Genomic DNA, 21,034 nt, shown 5'->3' on the forward strand with positions numbered 1-21,034 from the left:
TAGTAAATTGTAACTTTCTGTCAGAGGAAAGTGCACAATACCAAATATGTGGGTATAATCACAGCTTTATGAGCATCTTCCTTTCCAAAATTGCACCACTTCCTACTAATGAGGTTTTACAGCAAAACCAACGATACTGCATTTTTTGAAAAAAAAATTATTTTATACTTGAACCGTATGGATTGGTTTAAAAAACTTCTAAAAAACTATTAACATTAAAAATGCTTTTGTATTTTAAGTGATACAGAATCCTGATATTCAAATTGTATACATTATATATCTTTGCATTTTACGTGTCAAATAAACTAAGCCTGTCATTATTTGGATGTGGTCAGCTTTGCTGCTCTGCAAAAAGTGTATGTGACACCCCTAATCATTCCTACAAAGCCAGATTCTGAAAACCTTAGACTCCTCTGATTTCAGCCGTTTTTTCTCAGTGAGGTTTGCCCAGCCAAAAGATGAATGGCTCTGTGTCATTCCCTATTCATGGCACTGTACCTCAGCTGAGCTTTCTGATATATTTTAATTATCACACTACCTGCATTTGAAAATAACCTGTAAGCATGGCAAGTACATCAGATCTATTTATATTACCATTATGTTTCAGTTATTTCATTCATTTCAGTATTTCATTCTGTGTTTATTGCAGCTATTCCAGATGTCCTTGTTTCCATATCAGCCTGTCAACCACGGTTTTGAGAAAGAGGATTTAACTGTGAAGAGATCCCTCTCCCTGAAGTAACTAGCACAGATAGACTTCAGAAAGTGGTGTTTTGCCTGCCTCATCACTTGTCTAAAAAGGATAAGGGCAGAGCTATCAAAATTACTCTGATGTAATGCAGTAAGTATGAGTGTCCTAGAAAGTCACAAGCCGTAGGTGTCACATCATCACAGAGTCTTATTTCCTGTGAACTTCCAAATGATCCTTATTTGAATTTAAAATATTTTTGCCTGAGAAAGAAACAACAAGCAAACAGCCTGTTAAATATACCACTGAATGTCTTTCCTACTTGATCATCAGAATTTTGGTAACTAAAAGTGAACTGACAAGTTTTCTTCGCATTACACAGTTTGCAATTTTTAGCACAAACCAGAAGTAAATCTGATTGCCAGCTTAGCATCCATGGAGCCCTTGTATTTGTGCATAAATGTGAAATTTCAGTATGAAAGGTTTGTGCTCATTTTGGCTGTCAGAGTCCTAGAAGTTGATTATGAAAATGTGGCTGTGGGCATATAAAAGTAATCTGAAAGTTACTATTTAAATGTACAGTTTGTGTACTCAGAGCCATAAAGAATCAGCCATCTTACCTACAAGATGTTTACAAAGTGAGTCTGTTAAGCTTTCTAACAGCATCTTTGTAACATATTTCTTCCTTTATAAAATTAAAATTTATGTTTATTTCATTTAATTTCATTTCATTTTAATTTAGAAATATAATATTTCTATTGCAGAATATATCTTAACCTGGGTTAAATATTCATTTAACAATGGTTGCTTGAACTGAATTTAACCGATTTTTTTTCAAAGCAAGAAGTCTACCTTAAAAATAACTGATTGATATTTAGATTATGTAATTTATTATGATGCCTTTATGAACCACGCTTCTCATTTCTGAACGTTGCTGGATCTTTTTTTCAGCTTCCACATTCTTGGATTACATGGCACTTTGTTCCAAAGCATTCTCCTTGAGAATGATCTTTATTTCTGTGCAATTTGACAAGCTGAAAAAGGTTTTCTTGGTGTATTTATAGTGGGGCAAACTGACAGCTATGAATACAACTCTAGCACTGCTTTTGAGCATAATTGAATCTCTTCCCATTGCAACATGAAACTATAATAATGTGTGCATTTTTTACCAGTATAACTACATCAATAATAGGGCTGCTACGGCCACGCGTTATAGACACCCATCATTAGCTTACTGTGAAAGTGTCATTTATTGTGCTTACAAGAAGGAGAAAAGTTTATTCCTGTCAATAAACAAAGTCCCAGTATCAATGCCAGAAAGATGCATCTTTTTTTGTTTTGCCAAGGACAAGGAACAGGCTGCATGGTTGAGCTGTTGAATGCTTGTCCAGCTGCACGCTTCCCATCAGCCAAATATATTATCAAAGCAGTACCCAGATTCTTTGGCTATAAACAAAAGCATGCATTACTTTTTGTGCCATTAGCAACTCTTGATGTTCAAGGTTCATATTTCCTTAGTGCTAGATTAGAAATTTTTCCAACACCCCAGCCTCCATCCATATAAGATAATTAATACTAACAATTTCAGTCTAATTCAAGATCTTTAAATCAAACTGGTCTGGTTTTCATTTTCTGTGTAAAATGGAAACACACAGAGGTAAATGCTATGTGAACACCTTTGCAGGGGTAGATAATCTGCATTTGGTAGGGCTGAAGCTTAAATAGAACATGGGCAAAATCCACGAGCTGCAAATTCAGCAGTGACTGGGCAAGAAATCCCCGTGGTTTTGCAGGAGGGTAAAGTTGCATCAGAGGGCCCAGGCTTGTCCTGGGTCAGCTCATGTTTGCTGCAGGCTGCCTTGCTCCTGGTCTGTGGGGTGCTGACCTGCCAGGAGCCCGAGGGGAATTGCTCTGCAGAGCTTCTGCTCATCTCTCCTTTGCACAAGTGCTCCATCCCTACCTCCCTGGGTCCTGGCAGAGTGCGTGGCTCTACCGAGCTGACTTTCAGGGTGCTGTGGGGTGAGTCACACCCACAGCACAGGCTGGGTGGTATCGGCAAGGGTAGGGCACACAGTGTGGCAGGGAAGGGCTCTGCCTCTGCTTAGACATCAGCACTCAGCCACAAGAAGAAAGCCCAGAAGAAATTGTTCCAGGACTCTGGTTCTTATGTCCCGGCTGTCTAGTACACTCGGAGGAGTGTTCTAGTTACACCTGTTTAGGGAAGGTGTAACCTCTGACTTGGGCTGTCGAGCTGGCTCAACAAGCAGGAACGGGTCAGGGTGATGCAAGCCCTGCCCTTGCCCTTCCCTGTCAGATTATTTGTTTCCTCAAAGGTATCAAGCAAACTCTGAAGCTTTTAAGCAGGAGGGAGGGTTAAAGAAACACACAATCATCATTGAGAGCTGCAGGCAAAAATAACTTGGCATTATTTTTACAGAAACATGTTTAGTCAATTTATTAAGGTAAGAAGGATGTCCCCGTAAAGCAAAATGTGTAGCTCACAAGAGTGAGCAGAAATTAGAACAGGTATTCAATGAAAGACTACTGAACCAATAAAAGATATTATGGTGCTAGGACAAATTTGTTAATTTTCACCAAAGACCAGTTTGCAGTAGAAAGGGGTGCTGGAAGTATTTCATAGAAGACAAATTTGCTAATCTGCACTGTTGCAAAGGCCAGTATATTCCCCCTGTATGAATTTGGTTTTGAGGTGTTTCCAGGAAAAATACAATGGTGAATGAAGGGTATTTTGTCCACAAAAATATATTCACAAGGGCTCTTAGACATGAGAGAGTCACCAGCTCTTGTGACACTGATTGCTTAAAAATGGGTCATTTCAAGGGAATGACAAGAAATTACTAGACAATAAACCTTTATTGCAGGAAGTCTCAGGCAGTAGCAACATTGGCCAAGTTTAAACTTTGCTGGAGAGTAGAAGCTGAGGATGCACTAAAATATATTGGGCCTAAGGTTACAACTGAACAAGCAATATATTATTTTCATTTCACTGGACAAAGTTAGACCATGTTCTGCTTATGAGCTGCTTTGAAAATTGCAAAACAAAAAAAAACCTCTCCCAAATGCGTCACAAATGGGAATTACTTGCACAAAGCATTCATCAAACAAGTTCATGCTAATGCCTGTTGTAAGAATTGCTCAGAGTGTTTGACATTTGTGCCACGATATTTGTGTGCCGTGTGACATTCACGATGTGCTTCTGGTCTATGAGCCAGTGCCTCACTCAGAAGATTGCTGCTGTTCTGCTGTCAGCTGGCAGCCCTGCACAGGGGAGGCACTGTGCTCTCCTCACATCAAATTTGTGAAGACAAAGGAAGGTGGGAGATGAATGGTGCCTCAGTCCTCTGCTGCTCTGTCTACTCACTACTGACATTTCCATTTTCGATTGAAGAGATTTCAGCTACTGTTAGAACAGACACTTAGGCAGATAAGTGAAAAAATTCTCTTGTCTCAGAGCACTGGGAATAATTTTTTAAGTCACAACTCCAAGAAATGTGAATTAGAGGTAAATACAAATTTATATTAAATTATTGTCTTCAGTTTTGTAGAATAGTTCTTGAAGACATGATCCAGAAATATTCTGAAGTCTCAGTAAGCAAAACAGTGAAAATAAAAAAGGATTTACATATACTTAAGCCAGCCTTTTCATTTTGGGGACCTGAATCATGACTTCTGAATGCCTGGATTAGCAATTCTCTATTTAGCAGTGACCAAAATATTCAAAAATAGCTTCTCACTATTTGTGCAGTCTATATTTATACTTGGTAAAAGCCGTCTAAGCTGCTAAAAAAAGAAACAAGGACCTTGGCAGTTAGCAGGGCATGTCCACAAAAATCAATATGCAACATTGCAACTTGGATCTGAAGTTCTCTTCTGTTGCCTCTCAGCAGCACCAGAGACTGACAGGGGCTACTCTGAGATACTCCTCCTCTTCTTCTATCACTTATCCTTTAAGTATGATGCATAAAGCAACAGTATTCAAACTGATGGCACTTCCAAAAGAGCAGGATCACCAGGCAAAAACTTTATTTCTTTTTGAAGTAGAAAAAAACTATGATCTCAGAAACCATGTATTTGGGAAACTGTACAAGGTGTTCCTGATTGAGAACAGACCAGACAAACCTTAACCAATTACTTCTTTTCTGCTCTTTTCTGCCCAAGTCTGACTTATTTGTTGATTTTATCCAGTCACATATGTCTTATCTTTTAGACAGTTTATCCTTTGAGACAGAAACCACCATTTACTCCTTTTTTTATAACAATGCTGGATAGTCTGACTGAAGTTTTTCATTTGTTATACTGTAAGTGTTAAATAAATAACAATTTTGGCCAATTTCTAATCTCACCTAGCTTCTTTTGGCCTATTGAAGCCCAAAGCTATAATAAGCAAATCAAGAAATTTGGTCAGGCTTCTATCTGGAAGAAATCCTCATTCCAGAATACAGAGTTTTCAAGCTGACATCTGGAGTGATACAGGTAAGTTTTCTTATCGTCCCTATGTGCCTCCTGACACATTTATGTACTTTAGATGTAAATTAAGACTTATGAAATGTGTCCCTCCCTTTTTGTTCTGTCAGCCTCTACTATAGAAACTCCTTACAACTCCTCCAGTACAAATCCCAGATATGAGTACTTTAATGTCCAGAATCAGAGCCTGTCCAACACTTCCTCAGAGCAGCAACCAGCCTGTCTCACCTGAGTATGGCTTGTGCAAGTGCCAGCCACTCCCAGCTGCACCTCCACAGGGCACCAGCTCTTCCCTGAGCACTAGCCCAGGAGAGCAGGACAGACCACAGGTAGGTCCCTCATTGTATTGATCAGTGCAAAAAAACCCTCTAAACCACAAACAAAAACATGCTAGAAAAAGAGCATTTATGGTGCTTTATTCAGAACAGGGAGTCCTTGTGGGAAACTCTCTTTCTGCAAGATAAAACTGAACAATATTGCAATACTCCGGCCTGTAAACAAGCTTGTGTCTATGCTGTTGCCTGGGAGATACTATGATGGAAATTTCTCCACATCTCATTTTCATTTTAAGTAACTTATTCTGCCTAGAATTCCTGTGTGTGCTTCCTTTCTAAAACTTGTATCATCCTGTTTCTGTGGTGAAAAACTGATTTGTTGTGTTATTCGCTATTTATTGCTATCTGTACATTTCTTATCTGTACACACCTGTATGAATATGTTACCTGTACTTTAATAGGATGTGTTTGCAAAATACACTGGCATGTGCAACTCTGGTAAAGAATCTAAAGATGAACAGATTTAAAACTATGCCCAAGGTCGTTTGGATTACTGTATTTACCAAAAGTAGCTGGCTGTGTTGTGATGTTTTTATAGCTCCTGCATGGCAGATTCTTGCACATTATTCAATGGCCCTTAACTTTTCATTAAGGATTCACAGGAAGGACATGGAAACATCCCTGATTTTTACCTCTCTAGTGTCCTCCAGGAATCAGCTACCGTTATGTGTTTATGCAGGGAAAATTATCTTAAAATCACTTCAAATTACACCATTATTATATCAGTGAGAGGTTAAGACACATTGATTTATCCTGTTAGTGTTAGAAACTACAATTATGTGTGAAATGAAAAATTATGCAGAGTGAACTATACAATGACTATGCAATATGACCTGCCAGAGCAGTCCTTCTGCATCAGTTCCTCCAAAGATCTTCTGTGACCTGAGAAGCTGCACTTCTTCCCACTTTCCCCCTTCTCTCACACTCAGCAAGCTGTGCCATCAACAAGACACTGAAAAGCAAACAGATCTGAGTCCTGCAGGAAATAAAAAGGGTTTTCTGTCTCTGTAGAATTGAAATATTGCCCTTCAGTCAACATTCACACCAGCTACCTGAGTAACCACATATGATGTCCCACCCTTTCAAGACTATCTAAAAAATGTAAGATTTTTTTCAGTTGAGTTCCTTCAGCCTGATGCTGAGATTTTATATATATATTTACTACACACACATATATGAGTTTAGCTATGTAGAAACTGCAAACTAGATATAAAGAATTGCAAAATACTTGGTTGTACTTTGTTTTGATAATTGCATACTCAGTAGTTCCGTCATGTTAAATAAAGACAAAAAGCATTTTATTAGTGGTAATGGCTATTAGGCTACTCAGTTGCCTGATGAAATGCTTTAGAGTGAAATGCAAGGAGGATTTTAAAAATGTGATTATACTAGCACACAGTCTGTTTGTCAGTCCATCTTCCAACCCTGTGCCCAGCAGAAAAAGTCACAGTGAACACAGTGCAAAGAACACAGTGAAGCATGGAAAAAAAATATGTGAAAGGTCCTTGCTAGTGTTACATTTGTGCATCTGCAGGGACAAGCATGACAGTTAGCCAAGAGCCCTGAACACTCAGTTTCTCCTTTGAGAGAAACTGCGTTCACAGCTTTTTCTCTACAAAGACGCCTCTGAACTTGGATTCTTTCCTATGACACTGAATGCCAGCTTGTTCCTTGTAAAGGCGGGGATTTAAAAGGCCATAAAACTAGAAGGACTTCTTCCGGATAGACAGATAATTACAACAAAAGGAAGTTTGCATTATATATAGAGGCAGAACTTCTTATTCCTGCAGCATGTGCAGGAAATAATTTTATTTCTGTTAAATAATTTAATTTGTTTGCAATGCCCTTCTTGTGTCCTAAAGACTCCTTTCCATGTAAAACTAAATAGTTATTAGAATGGCAGGAGGAGGCTCTCATCAAAATTGTGTGACTCATCTTTTTACTTTTATTCTGCACTAACACATGACCCAGAGAAACTGGCTGAAAGTGTAGAAACCTTCTCTGCCATTATTGATATTTGTGAAGTGTTTGCAAACTTGTTTGTAAACTTTTTTGTTTTACTGTCTGTGTTGGATCCCTCAGTTCTCTGTCCCTTTTTTCTTTACTGCTTATCCCTAACAGAGGAACAGCCTGAGGCAGAGCTGGCTCCAGCAGCTCAGGCTGTGTAAGGCCCTTTCTTGCTCATCAGTGAAACGGATGGATGGGCTCGTTGGTTCAGCTCATTCACCAAACTTCCTGGTCAGAGCAGCCTGTCAGGCTCCAGGAGCTGCAGTTCTGAACTCAAGCCAGAAGTTGCACCTTTTTCTATGTCCATCTAAATGCATCACATGGTGAGCCCAAGTCATTTTCCTCCAGTCTTATCACAAACCAAGTAAAAACCAAGCTTGCTGTATGTTTGCTTGTCACTCTCCAAGGAATGATTTGCTGCCTGACTTTTTTATGGGCAGAGGGAACCAGCTGGGGTACCCCAGAGGGGGAGACAAGCCTGGGTGAGCCATGCTGGGGCAGGAGCCAAGGGGTCAGCAGCAGCAGGACACTGGAAGAAAAGACAATTCACAAAAGAAGACTGTGCCTTCCCACGCTGGGCTGCAGCTCTGGGGGCTCCATAGCCAGCAGCAAGGCCAGACAGAGGTGACTCACTGAGGTGACTCAGAGGCGACCTGTGATGGAACTGATCTCTGACAGTATCTGCCCTTCTGACCAGAGTTATTATGGATGACCGGCCAAGAGGAACAACTGGGGAATTTCTCAGTAGTGAAGGGAGGGGTGGGGCTGTTTTTGGGGACAGGGAGACTTACCTCCCTTTCCCCTCAGCTCACACCACACTGCTGTCTGCTACAGAGCAGCACTGGCACTGACTCTGCCCAGTTAAGCTGTCAGTGTGCCCTGAGCCCACAGGTTTTGTGTGGGCAGAGCACTCACTGATCCATTGCTGATAAGTAGAGAGAGGTGTGGGAGCTCACAGCAGCCTCGAGAAAACAAGCAGACATGTGGGTTGGATTCTATAATCTTGAAGGTCTCTTCCAACCTAGTGATTCTGTGTGTGAAGAAATCACATCTCTGGCCATCAGAGGATGGCCTCATCCCTACAGGCCTGGCATTCCCACAGCCAGGGATAGACTGTATGGATGTACCATAGGCACATCTGCTACTGCCACAGATCCCACCACTCGCTCTCCTCTGCTGCCTTAGTCATGTCAATGTGCTCTGTAAAGGAGAGTCGGGTGAACTGGATGAGAGCTGGATGAAATGGATCATCCCAGCTGTTTGCTGCTGCCTCACCATCCAGTGCTTTTCCTGCCCAGCTCTTCTGTTCCATTATGTCTTATGAACAAGAAAACAAACCAGCTCATTAATGGCAGAATGTGGAGGGATGGGTTAATTGTGTGAATAATCTGAGGTATGATCTAGTCTCAGTGACAGCTGAAACATTTTATCTGGCTGCAATGTAAATCAGGTTTTATTTGGAAGCAGCTGTAATGGCTTGGAAAGTTACCATTTCCTAGCTGTCCCTTGCACGGTAGTTAGTGACTGCTGCAGGTGACTGCTGCCAATCTATCCGAGCGTCACTCGCAGGTTGCTTGCCTGAGTGCCAGGCAGGCAGCTTGGGCTCAGCCCCAGCACATGCGGGCTTTTAAAGCCAGCCAAGCAATTTTGCATTGGCTGGCATGCAGGGCTCAGGTAATGTGCTCTTTCAGGACGGTGACCCCTCAGAGCAGACAGCTGAAAGCAACTGGTCCAACAGTGATGTAGCAGTACAGGTAATTAATTCGGCTTGAAACAAGAGCCCCAGCCTGGCTCCATGGGCCGGCCCCTGGGCGGACAATGACAGGTTATCCTCAAACTCAGACAGGGACTTCACCCAATGTCGTTCCAGACTGGGCTGCAGACATCTCAGTCCCAGGGAGTTGGGCGGTGTTAAGGCCAGACCAATCAGCTGTCTGCACCAGGGACTTTTGAATCTCCTGTACAAGAAAGGTCTGAACAATAAAACACGTTGTCCTCACAGGTGTTCTCTTTGTCTCCGACCCGCGAATCCCGTAACGCGTGGTCACCCCGTGTATCCCTACAGCGATAAACTGGAAAATAAAAAACCAAGGCGAGGAGAGCCTGACCTACAGCGAAAAGCTGCAATAACACAGCGAGCAGAGCTGCTTGCGGTGGAAAGCCCCTGGAATTCGGAATTCTTCTGTATTTGACCCTGAAAATAGAAAACAACCACTGGAGCCATGGGGAGATGGAGCTCCGTGCAGGAACCTCCAGTTTTGAAGGTATGGTCGCTTCTTTTAGAAGAACTGGCGGTAGAATATGATAAAGAGGCATTGTCAGCTTTACTGACGTGGGCTGAGAGCCATGGGTTAGACACAACTAAAGAAGCTGCCCTTGATTGGAATACTTGAGCACGAACCGTCCAGTTTATAAGGCAAGCAGCTTCCAGAGGCCACGAAGGCGCAATAAAGTTATAAAGCCTTGGGAACTTATTTTAGATGTGACGAGGCTGTGGGAGGAGATAGCGGGGGAGCTGGGCGCCCTTCCGAGCCCGCAGAGGACCTGTGACCGCGATGCAGCTCCCGGCGGCTCCGGGACCGCCCCTCAGCAGCGGAGCCGCCCGCGCTCCTCGTCCCTGTGGAAACCGCGGAGCCCCGAGCCGGGCTCGGCCCACAGCCCCGCCTCCGCCTGCCCGCCGCGGCACACGGGGGATGACGGCCCGGGTGGCGGCACTGCAGTGCCCGGTGCTGCCGTGCGCCACACCCGGCAGCACATCTGAACAGCGAGCACCGCGGCGCTCAGTCCCGCTGAGTCCCGCTCAGTCCCGGCCCCGCTCCTGCTGCCGCCGCCCTTCCAACAACCCGAGGGACGCCCTGCGGCCCCGCCGGCACCAGCCCCAGCCTCAGCAGTGTTCCAGCAGAAACCATCCCCGCTCCAGGCCCGGTAATCTTCTGGATGGAGGTGAAACAAAAAGCGATGGAATGTGGGGATATACAGGCGGCTGTATTGTGTGCCAATGTGTTCACCATCGTCAGGAGACTGGGAGCAATTGGAGCATTCCCAGTTGGTAATGGGACAACAGCCAACAAGTACGTCCCCTTTAATTGGCAAATCCTTTCAGAGCTACGCCAAATGGCTGCTAAAAACGAGTTGGGATCCCCTGCTGTTGCAAATATGCTTCGATTTGTAACTTCTAGTGAATTAACCCCCTACGATATGAAGCAAAATGCAAAATTACTCTGTACTCCACTGCGATATATGGTGTTTGAATCGGCCTGGAGGTCATATGCAGAAAACCAGGAACTGCAAAATTCAAGAGCTTCGCAGCAGGACTCATGTTTTGGGGTTGGGGTTTCTCAGCCTATGGGACTGCACCCACAAACCCAAGCACACCTGAACCCCTAAATCCTAGCCAAAGCAAAGGACTCAGCAATGCGAGCTCTAACAAAAATTGCAGACATGTCTGTGCCTACCCAGAGTTTTTAAAGTATAAGACAAAACCGCAACGAACTATATATGCAGTTCATAGAACGTTTGCAAGATGCTATGGATAAACAGATAGCAAACAGTGACACAAGGAGCCTATTAATACTACAGTTGGCATGAGATAATGCAAACGAGGACTGTAGAAAGATTATAGATGCATTACCTAAAGAGAATCCATCCCTAGAGGATATGATAAATGCATGTGCTAAGGTTGGGACTGTATCTGACAGCATGGATATGTTAGCTAATGCTATGGCAGCTGCTATGAAAACACTCCATAAACAAACACTCCCTTGCTACAAATGTGGGCAACAAGGCCACATGAAGGTAAGCTGTCCATACCAGTCTGTGCCAAGGAGGACATTTCAAGGACAGAAGGGTATGAATAAAAACTCCAACTGATGTGGGAGATTCAGACATACAGCCAAGGGATGCCAAGACCAAATTTCACGTTAATGGACAACCTCTCAAACACCAGGAAAACAAGACACCGACCGCAGAAAGGAAAAGCATGATGACACAAGTGTCTTCCCACCCCCTAGTACAAGGCTGTGTGAGCAGCTCACAGCCAGGATGAGAGGATCAGCTAGCATGGATGTATCCACCTCAATCCCAATAACCATAAACTCATTGCAGGTACATAAAGTCCCTTTCCCAGGGTCCCATAGGAAAAAGCATGCACTGCTTCTAGGAAGGTCCAGTGCCATGCTGCCAGGTATCAGTGCCAGGCTGCCAGGTATCGGTGCCATGCTGCCAGGTATCGTTGTGCACCCCAGTGTCACAGATGCCAGTTTTACAGGACAAATACAAGCCATGGTACCAACCCCTACTCCACCCGTACTCCATCCCTGCTAAAACCAGAACTCATTCCTTTTAAGTCTTCTGTCCCCAAAGCAGATTCTAGGGAGCAAGGAGACTGAGGCTTTGGATCAACAGGACAGCCCCAGGTGTACTGGACTCAGGTCGTGGGTGATCAAAGACCTAATGTGGGTTATACTGTTACAGTGCCTTCACAGAGAAAGGTCAGTGGGATGATTGATACAGGGGCAGATGTCACCATCATCTCTACCAACCTTCATCGTGGCCTACCACACCTGTGGGATCTGCCCATGCTGGCATCAGAGGGACCACACAGAGCTGCTTGAACAGCAATCCTGTGTTGATCAAAAATCCTGAGGGCCAAAGAGCTACAATCCAGCCATACTGCTGCACCACTGAACCTGTGGGGGAGGGATGTTTTGTCTGCATGGGCAGTCTGGGTGGGGATGGATTTTCAACAGGGGCCACTGTGTTAGAAGGCATAAAGCCTCCCACATGAGCTCTAGAATGGCTTACAACTTAGCCAATGTGGTACAGGAACAACTGGTTCAGGGACACATAGAGCCATCTATGAGCCCTTGGAACACTCCAAGGAACTCTCTTGGAACACTCCACTTGCCTGACTTCATAAAAAAGAAGTCTGGCAAGTGGAGGTTACTCCATGACCTGAGAAAACTTAATTCCATAATGGAGAGCATGGGTGCTTTGCAACCTGGTATACCACCTCCTACAGTGATACCTGCCTCCTAGGACATTCTGATTGTGGACTTGAAAGATTGTTTTTTCACTGTTCCTTTAGACCCAGATGATACCCCAAAGTTTGCTTTCACAGTGCCCTCCATTAATAACACTGTACAACATTATTAATGGCATGTTTTCCTGCAGGGCATGAAAAACAGTCCTATGATCTGTCAGTGGTATGCTGCACAGGTACTCTCATCCATGAGAGAACAATTCCCTTTCAGGAATTCCCAACATCCATTACATGGATGATTCTTTGATAGCAACCCAAACAAAAGAACAATTCTGGCAAATTCATCCAAGCCTGTTGCAAGCATTAAAAACATTTGGGTTGCAGGTAGCACCAGAGAAGGTGCAGCAGCGAGCACCCTGGGAATGTGTGGGCCTCAAAGTAATGAACTAAACTGTACAACTACAGGCAATTCAATTTTCAACTAAAATTTGGTCTCTAAATAATGCACAAAAAACTTTTGGGTACTATCAATTGTGTCAGACCATATCTAGGATTAACCAATTCACAGTTAGTATCTTTATTTGACCTCTTAAAAAGTGATCCTGAATTAACTTCCCCCAGAAAATTAACTCCAGAGGCAAAAACTGCTCTCGAAGCAGTAGACCAGATTATCACAAACAGACAAGTCCACCAGATATGCCCAGAGGTATCACTGTATTAATTCTCATTGTCAGTTTTCATTCTACTGATATTATTGGATTGTGGAATATTCACCTGCTGGACCCTTTGCAGATTCTAGATTGAGTGTTTTTACCTCACCAACCAAAAAATGTGACCCACAGTGTTTGAGTTAATTGCACAATTAATTATCAAATGTCATGGGAGGTGTTTCCATTGAATGCTAGAGATCCTTCAAAAATCATTATTCCTGTGACACAAGAATGGTTTGAATAGTGTTTTGCTAATTGCACAACCTTGCAAAGTGCCTCGCAAAATTTTTCTGGACAAATCACTTCTCATTTACCAAGCCATAGATTGCTGAAGTTAAGTGAAGAAACTGCACTATCTTTGTAACCTCTAAATAGCCGAGCACCCTTAAAAGGTGTTAGTTACAGTGTTTACTGATGGCTCTGGGGAAACAGGGAAGGCCATTGTAACATGGAAAGAGGAATGTGAGTGGCAAACGATGGAGGAGTGTGACAGTCGATCACCTCAATTAGTAGAGCTACAGGCTGTAGTGTGGTATTCCATCTTTTCCCCACACTCCTCTAAGTGCTGTGACTGATTCTGCCTATGTTGCTGATACCACACAGAGATTAGATCAAGCACTACTAAAGGAAATTGACAATGCACCACTATTTAACTCACTAAAAACTCCATGCCATACTATCCCAGCCAGAGCTTGCCCCTGTTACATATTACACTTCAGAAGTCACACAGACTTACCAGGTTTCATCACAAAGGGCAATGCTCAAGCAGGTAAGCCACCTGCCCCTGCCTGGACAGCACCACAGCCAGATATGCTAGCACAAGCAAAGGCTTCACACGAGTTCTTCCAGCAAGGTGTTGAGACCTCACAATGGCAATTTCAGCTGTCCAACACAAAGGCTGGTAACATTGATAACACCTGTGCTGACTGCCAAGGCTGCATTGCACCAGTACAGATGGGGTAAACCCTCGTGGACTGCATGCTTTGCAAGTCTGGCAAACTGATGTCACTCACATCCCTGAATTCTGTCATCAAAAATTATGTACATGTCTCAATTGATACATTCACATCAGGAGTATGGGCTGCAGTACACACAGGAGAAAAGGGTCAGGATGCCATCACACATTGGCTCTGCCTTGGCTACTTTAGGTATCCCCCTTACCATCAAAACAAACAATGGTCCTGCTTACACATCACAGAAAACAAGACATTTCCTACAGCTCTGGGGTGTGTTGCACCACACTGGAATTCCTAAATTAGCAACAGGACAAGCCATTGTGGAAAGAGCACATGGCACTTCAAAACATAAACTTGAAAAACCAAAGGGAGGAATGTGTGGTGAGACACCACAGAGCAGAGTAGCTAAAGCTATCTGTACACTAAATCATTTGAGAATATTAGAAAAGTCCCAGAACCCAGTCATATAAAATCACTTTCTATTGCTGCAATCATCCAGCAATGATCAGTTGCCCAAACCCAAAGTAATGGTTCAAGACCTTGACACCAGTAAGTGGAGAGGTCTATGGGATCTTATTACCTGGGGATGAGGATGTGCTTGTTTCCATGGACACCAGAATACATTGGGTACCTGCCAGATGTGTTCATCCTGCCTGGGACCACAGGCAACATCCTCCTGATAGCAGTGGATGTGCTGGAGCCATGTGTGGAACAATGATTGAAACAATTTGTTTATCTACCTCATGGAAATCTGGAACTCTTGAAATGGCAGCTCATATAAGAATTTTATTTGTTTACAAATTGTTTTTTTCTGTTACAAACTTTTTTCCTGTTTACAGATTGTTTCTTATGACAAATTGTTTTTTTCTCATAGTTCTAAAGTTGAATGTTTCTATTTATAGAGTTAAATTATAATTTCAGTTTAAAAGGTTAAGTGTTTTCTTGTTTATAGAGTTATGCTAAGGAATTCTTTCAATAAATATTAATAAAGCAAAGGGGGAGAAATAAGTAGTAGAAATATGTTTGTTATGGTGCTGTGTGTTATGGTGGTGTGTGTTATGTGTGTTATGGTGGTGTGTGTTATGTGTGGTGTATTATGGTGCTGTCTGCTCCAGGGACTTTTGAATCTCCTATACAAGAAGGATCTGAACAATAAAACAGGTTGTTGTCTCATGGAAGCTCTGGGGTATGTGTTTTCACTGTCTCTGACTCACAAATCCTGTAACATGCTGACAATAGTATCTTAAAGCACCAAAGCTGTTTGTATCATGAAGGTTAAGCCATCCTGTTTGGCACTTTAAATTCCAGATTATTTGAATTTTCCATCTCCTTGGAAAAGGAATATTTTAGTAATTAATCAAAGTAGTTTTAAAAATTCAAAATATATTTTGACTGTTTTTTGGTGTATAGAATGGAGTTTTTACCCATGGGATTGCCTTCATATGTCCCTGAAAATTTCGAATTTGCATACATTGGATATATAAGAAAAGCTGCAGCAGATCATCATCTTGGTTTTATTTTCCAGCCAAATCCTCTCTAAATACAGAAATTATTTAAGGTCTTACTACACTGAGATAAGCTTGATGTAAGTAGCTGTCATATTGTAGAGTAGTAATATGTAGGCACTTCAGTCAATTTTTCTAGAATCCAGAGGACATTGACATCATCAAATAATCCAGTATAATTGCTTGTTCTCATCCATAGGATAACATGCACATCCCAAACACCAGGGAAAGAAAATAAGAGAGAAACAAAATTATTTTTTTACTTCCCCTAAGATCTAGCTTCCAGCCTAGCCTAAAGCACCTCTGATAATATTCTAGATCTTTGGGCTAGATCAGAAAAGCACGAACAAGTACAAAATAAAGTTTTATGACCAGGAAAGGAAAACTCACTTTCTTCTGAAAACACAGAGGTTCTTTTATTTTTAAGTTAAACTCAGTTCTGCAGTGCTCTGGACACAATCACAGAGGCTAGAAATTTACAAAAGCAGCTGCTCCATACTCAGTAGTATGTAGCAATATGCCTTGAGGCTCACCAGTAACTCATGTAACCAGAACTCTCAGCAGACAGACAATATTTTTCATTTCTAAAGCTGTGAACAAGCAAAACCTCACTAATCACTAATCAAGGAAGCAGATAAGCACGTGTTGACACCCTTGCTTCACTCACAGGGAGTGCAACGAACACTGCTGTATGCAAAGTGGGTCATCTGGTGCTGGGGTTCAGCATGCAGGACTTGGGGTGCCATCCCGCAGGGGTGTCCAGACCAGGGGCACCTGCAGAATACAGCAGACCTGCTCCTCTGCAGGCTGCCACCAGAGCTGGAAAGGTAGGTGGTATGGCATTGTCACAGGTCCTGTTTCAGGAAGATGCACAGAGCCCTGCAAAGAGTGTAAGTGAGCAAAGCTTTTGGCCTTGCAACACTTGTTTCCTAAACTTGTTCAAGATTTTTTTATCCTTTCCACTCCATTTTACCTCCAAGGCCCTTTCTCCTGCCATGGTGACCTTAATGGGACCAAGCCCTGGGTCCCAATCACTGTCAGAAGAACTCAGCAATACCAAACAGTAATAATAAACATTTCTTTCTGATCTTGTACAACAAAAGAAAAAATGAGCTACCAAAGCAATCAAAAACCCCAGGCGAGACTGGAACCTAAAGAAAGCAAACCACAGAAGTTTAAAATAACTTTTCTACTTACTGCATATATAATGGCCTGTTCCAGAATTGTGATGTGCCGAACATGTAACAGGGTCCAGTGGCTTGGGTGGAGTGGCAGCGGGTAAAAAACAAACTGCAGAAGCAGCACAAACAGATTTAAAGGTCACCAAGCTCATTCACTTTGGAAAACAAGTGAACACTGCAATACTATGAACAACACTGTGCCTACTGTCTGTTACACCACTGCCCATGACTGCTATCCTACTCCTTTTTCACCGTCATTGCAATATATTTATCAGTGGAGAGCTGTGAAACATCAGATATCAGAGGAAAAAAATCCAGAGCAGCAAAGGAAATAGCTCTGCCTACGTGTGCATGGTGGAAGGAGGCTGTGCAGGTACTTGCACTTCATGGAGACCATGACTTGCTGCTGGCTCCATTTCCTACCCCAATAAAATACATGTAAAATGGAAGCTCTGTGTCTAATTTTCCATTTACTTGTCTAATAAAACCTATTGTTTCCTTTCATGTTCCCTACGCTTGCTTTCTTCCAGTGCTGGTTTTCACTGGGATGGTCACAGTGGCTGGTAAGGAGCTGTGGTTTGGATTTGTGCTGGAAATGGTGCTAATAACACAGGGTTGTTTTTGGTTATTTCTGAGCACAGCTTACACAGAGCTTTTCCTGCCTCTTACCCCACCCCTCCAGTGAGTGGGCTGGGTGTGCACAAGGAGTTGGGAAGGGACACTGTCAGGAGAGGTGACCACAGGGATATCCCATATCATATGGTGTCATGCTCAGCATCTAAAGCTGGGGGAGGAAGGAGCAAGAGGCAACATTCAGAGTGATATGTTTGTCCTGTCAAGTGACTGTTTCATGTGACAGAGCCCTGCTTTCCTAGGGATGGCTGCATACCTGCCTGCCCATGGAGTGTGGTGAATAAATTCCTTGTTTTGCTTTGCTTGCATGTGTGACTTTACTTGTCAAACTGTCTTTATCTCAGCCCACAAGTTTTCTCGCTTTTACCCTTGTGACTCTATCCACCACCTTACAAAACTCTATTTCTGCTTTTCTGGGTGGCATTCTATTGTGTGTGCATGTGTGTATGGAGGTTTGAGTGCAGCAACTGGAGTGAGACTGCAGGTCATACTGACAGAGAGAGCAGTGAGTGCACATGGTGCATGAGTATGCATGTCAGTGTGTATACATGGTGTATACTGCTGTGTGCACACATATGTTTGCACATTAAATAAAATATTATATTAGTAATTAAATATAAAAAATCTAATAAATAATTATATAGTAATTAAATGTAATATACTGAGGATACTGAGGTCTTCTAGATCAAGTGTATGTGGAGTCTTGACTTTTGTCTTGCTATTTAATGCATTTCATAGCATTTTCACAGCTTTGTCTCATATTGTCCTTTAATTGCCAATGTTTCTGTCTCTGCCTTCTTAAGTGCTTAGTCTTCTGCTTTTTATTTCATGTCTGCACCTCTTTTTTCACCTGGGTTTAATGACACAGGAATCCTTCAATACACTTGCCAGGGTCAAACCTCTGCACCCTCAAGAGCAGGATATAGTCAAAGCAAAGCTATATAACCAGTTACTTTACTGGGAAGAGAAAGAGAGTGCCAGCAATTTAGTTATCCATATCACAAACTGCAAGATAAGAGAAAGGCCTTGAATTTTCTTACTTTTACTCATACCTTCCTTGTTGTTACTCCATTTATCATTGCAGGCCTGTTCAAATTAGCAAGACACCACTCGTATCATGGGAGCCATCCAGCTCTGGAAATAACAGCTGCAATGCAATGTTTCTGTGACTGCAAACAAAAACAGGCAAAAATCTCTCTCTGGGTATCATGTTTAAATTCTCCATTGCACAGCTCTCCTCTCCATCAGCACTGACATTTGATCTTGAGTCACTCCTCTTTTTCCTTTCTGGTCCTTTTAATCTTTTCAACAAGGGAGAAAGAAGTGAAGGAAAAAGAGAAGGGACTAGAGTCAATTTTCCATATAAATATAGCTCAGTGGAATGGACTAGGAAATAGCAAAGGAGTTGGAAAATAACTCAGTTGGAAACCAAATACCTCCTGCCTACATGCGATGTTGTGGTTACTAGGATCTTTATAATTTTTGAACATGTCCGATTAATGCCTTTTTCCCAAATAAAAATTCATAAGCAGCACTATTCCATGCATCCACAGAACAGCCCTTTCTTAAGGAAAATTTATGCAGATATGTAGTAACATCAAAGGGTGAGTTGGATGAGCAAAAATTCAGTTTCAGTGCTTTTAAAAGCAAAGCCTACTTTAACTTCCATCCCTTTGGCCGATCCAAAGACCAAGGCAGATTCAGTAGCAAAAAAATGTTTCACTACTATCTTCTGCCCAAACTGAAGTATGATTTCAGATCACATGTCTGTACTTAACACTGTATGTCTTTTTGCTGCCTAAGGACAAAAGGCTGCCTCCCACTTTTCTTACAGAACGCTCGTTAATTGCAACCAGAGTAAAATATTTAGTAAATTGGAGGTAGAACAATTAGAAGGTATATAGAAGGTATGCATTTTACTCCTATTTTTGCTTTTTCCTTCAGGAAATGAAAACAATTTGTGGAGAAGGGAGATATTTTCATTGGTGTTCCACATTCTTGAGTGGTGATTTTCAGCCCTTACTGTCCTCAGCAATAAACGAATATAGTAATATAGAATATAGACAAAGTGATATAGTTAAAAAATGGGCACAACTACTGCAATGTAAGAGTATCAGTGGAAGGCAGCATATCAGTGTTACCATAATACTTGTGCAGCCTTCAACAGAGAGCTCTCCTGATTCTTTGAAAGAAGAGACTCTTCTTCCTTGTAGTTTGACATGCTGCCTGCTACAGAAAAGAGCAGAACATGTGACGTGTGTGTGTGAGTGTGTGTGAGTGTGTGTGTGTGTGTGTGTGTGCTTCCAATGGAAAAAAATTTACTTTCTTACATTATTCTTTGTCCTCAGACATTAGTACTGAATGAGGAATTGTTAGAATTTCAGAGATGTATGTCATTTCTCAGTGCAGTATCCTGCGTGTAGAGTAAAACATGTATTTATTGTGAAGTTTCACTCAAGATATCTTGAAACATGAACTGAATTCGTCCACAAAGAGAAGTATTAATAATATTCTAGGGGTTTTTAATATCAACATATATATTCTCAATATCAGTGTGCATTGTTATTTTAAGGAAATAAATGATGGATGATAACATCCAAGATATGTCAGTGAACTAACCTGAGTTTTACAAGTGTGCATGAGTTTAGCCTTTGATGCCATACCTTAGGTAGGTATGCTCTGGAGAAAATCTTTCTGTTAAACTCATAAAAACTCTTTAGAAGAAGAACACCAAAAAAAGTTATGTTATTTTGAACTGAAAATATTGATAAAGGACTGCAAATAGACCAGCTATTATTCAGATTCTCTTCCTTATGCATTTACATTTTAAAGAGTGGTCAGTTGTCTGTATATATTGCCAGTGATGATATTTTGACTATTGAAGTCTGTGACAACTCCCTTTGATTGCAGCAGCACTTTGGTCTCATTTTCATGTACACATTGAATGAAATATAGCAGTAGTTCATTCATTTGCCTCTTTAGCTTTTTTATTTTAGTTTCTGCAGAGGAAAGAATATCTTACCAGGTAATGATGTGACAATAAAAGCTAAATAATAAAAAGAAAAAAGCAGTTAGTGATAAGCTTAACACATGAAAATGCCCAAAACCTGTTTTGATAGTATGAACATGTCTGTAATATGGGAAATAAGGAAACTTTGTCAAAGGATGTATGAGGGCTACTACTATGGAAAACTGCACAAATGAATGCTCTATCAATTTTACATCCTGACTTAGGGCTTTGAGTGGCAAAGCTGCATAGATATTGCAGTCATCCTAAGTAATAGTCTGCACCACAGTATCTCAGAGGTCATCACAAAAAACATCACAGGCATGTACTGTCCTATTTCAAGAACATGTCAAAATGCTGGAACTTTAGCAGCTTCTGGGGATCTTCAAAGCCAGCTAGGTGACTTTTGCCTATAATGTAAAATCTCTCTCTCTCCTCTAAATATCTCTTCCTCAGAGTCTCTTCCTTCTCCTAGCAAGAGAAAGTACTTCACCTTTTTGTTTTCTCAGCTATCTTTTGCTACACAATTGTCAGTATTTGTCCCCC

The sequence above is a fragment of the Oenanthe melanoleuca genome, chromosome 3 (assembly GCF_029582105.1).
Source record: "Oenanthe melanoleuca isolate GR-GAL-2019-014 chromosome 3, OMel1.0, whole genome shotgun sequence".
NCBI lineage: Eukaryota > Metazoa > Chordata > Aves > Passeriformes > Muscicapidae > Oenanthe > Oenanthe melanoleuca.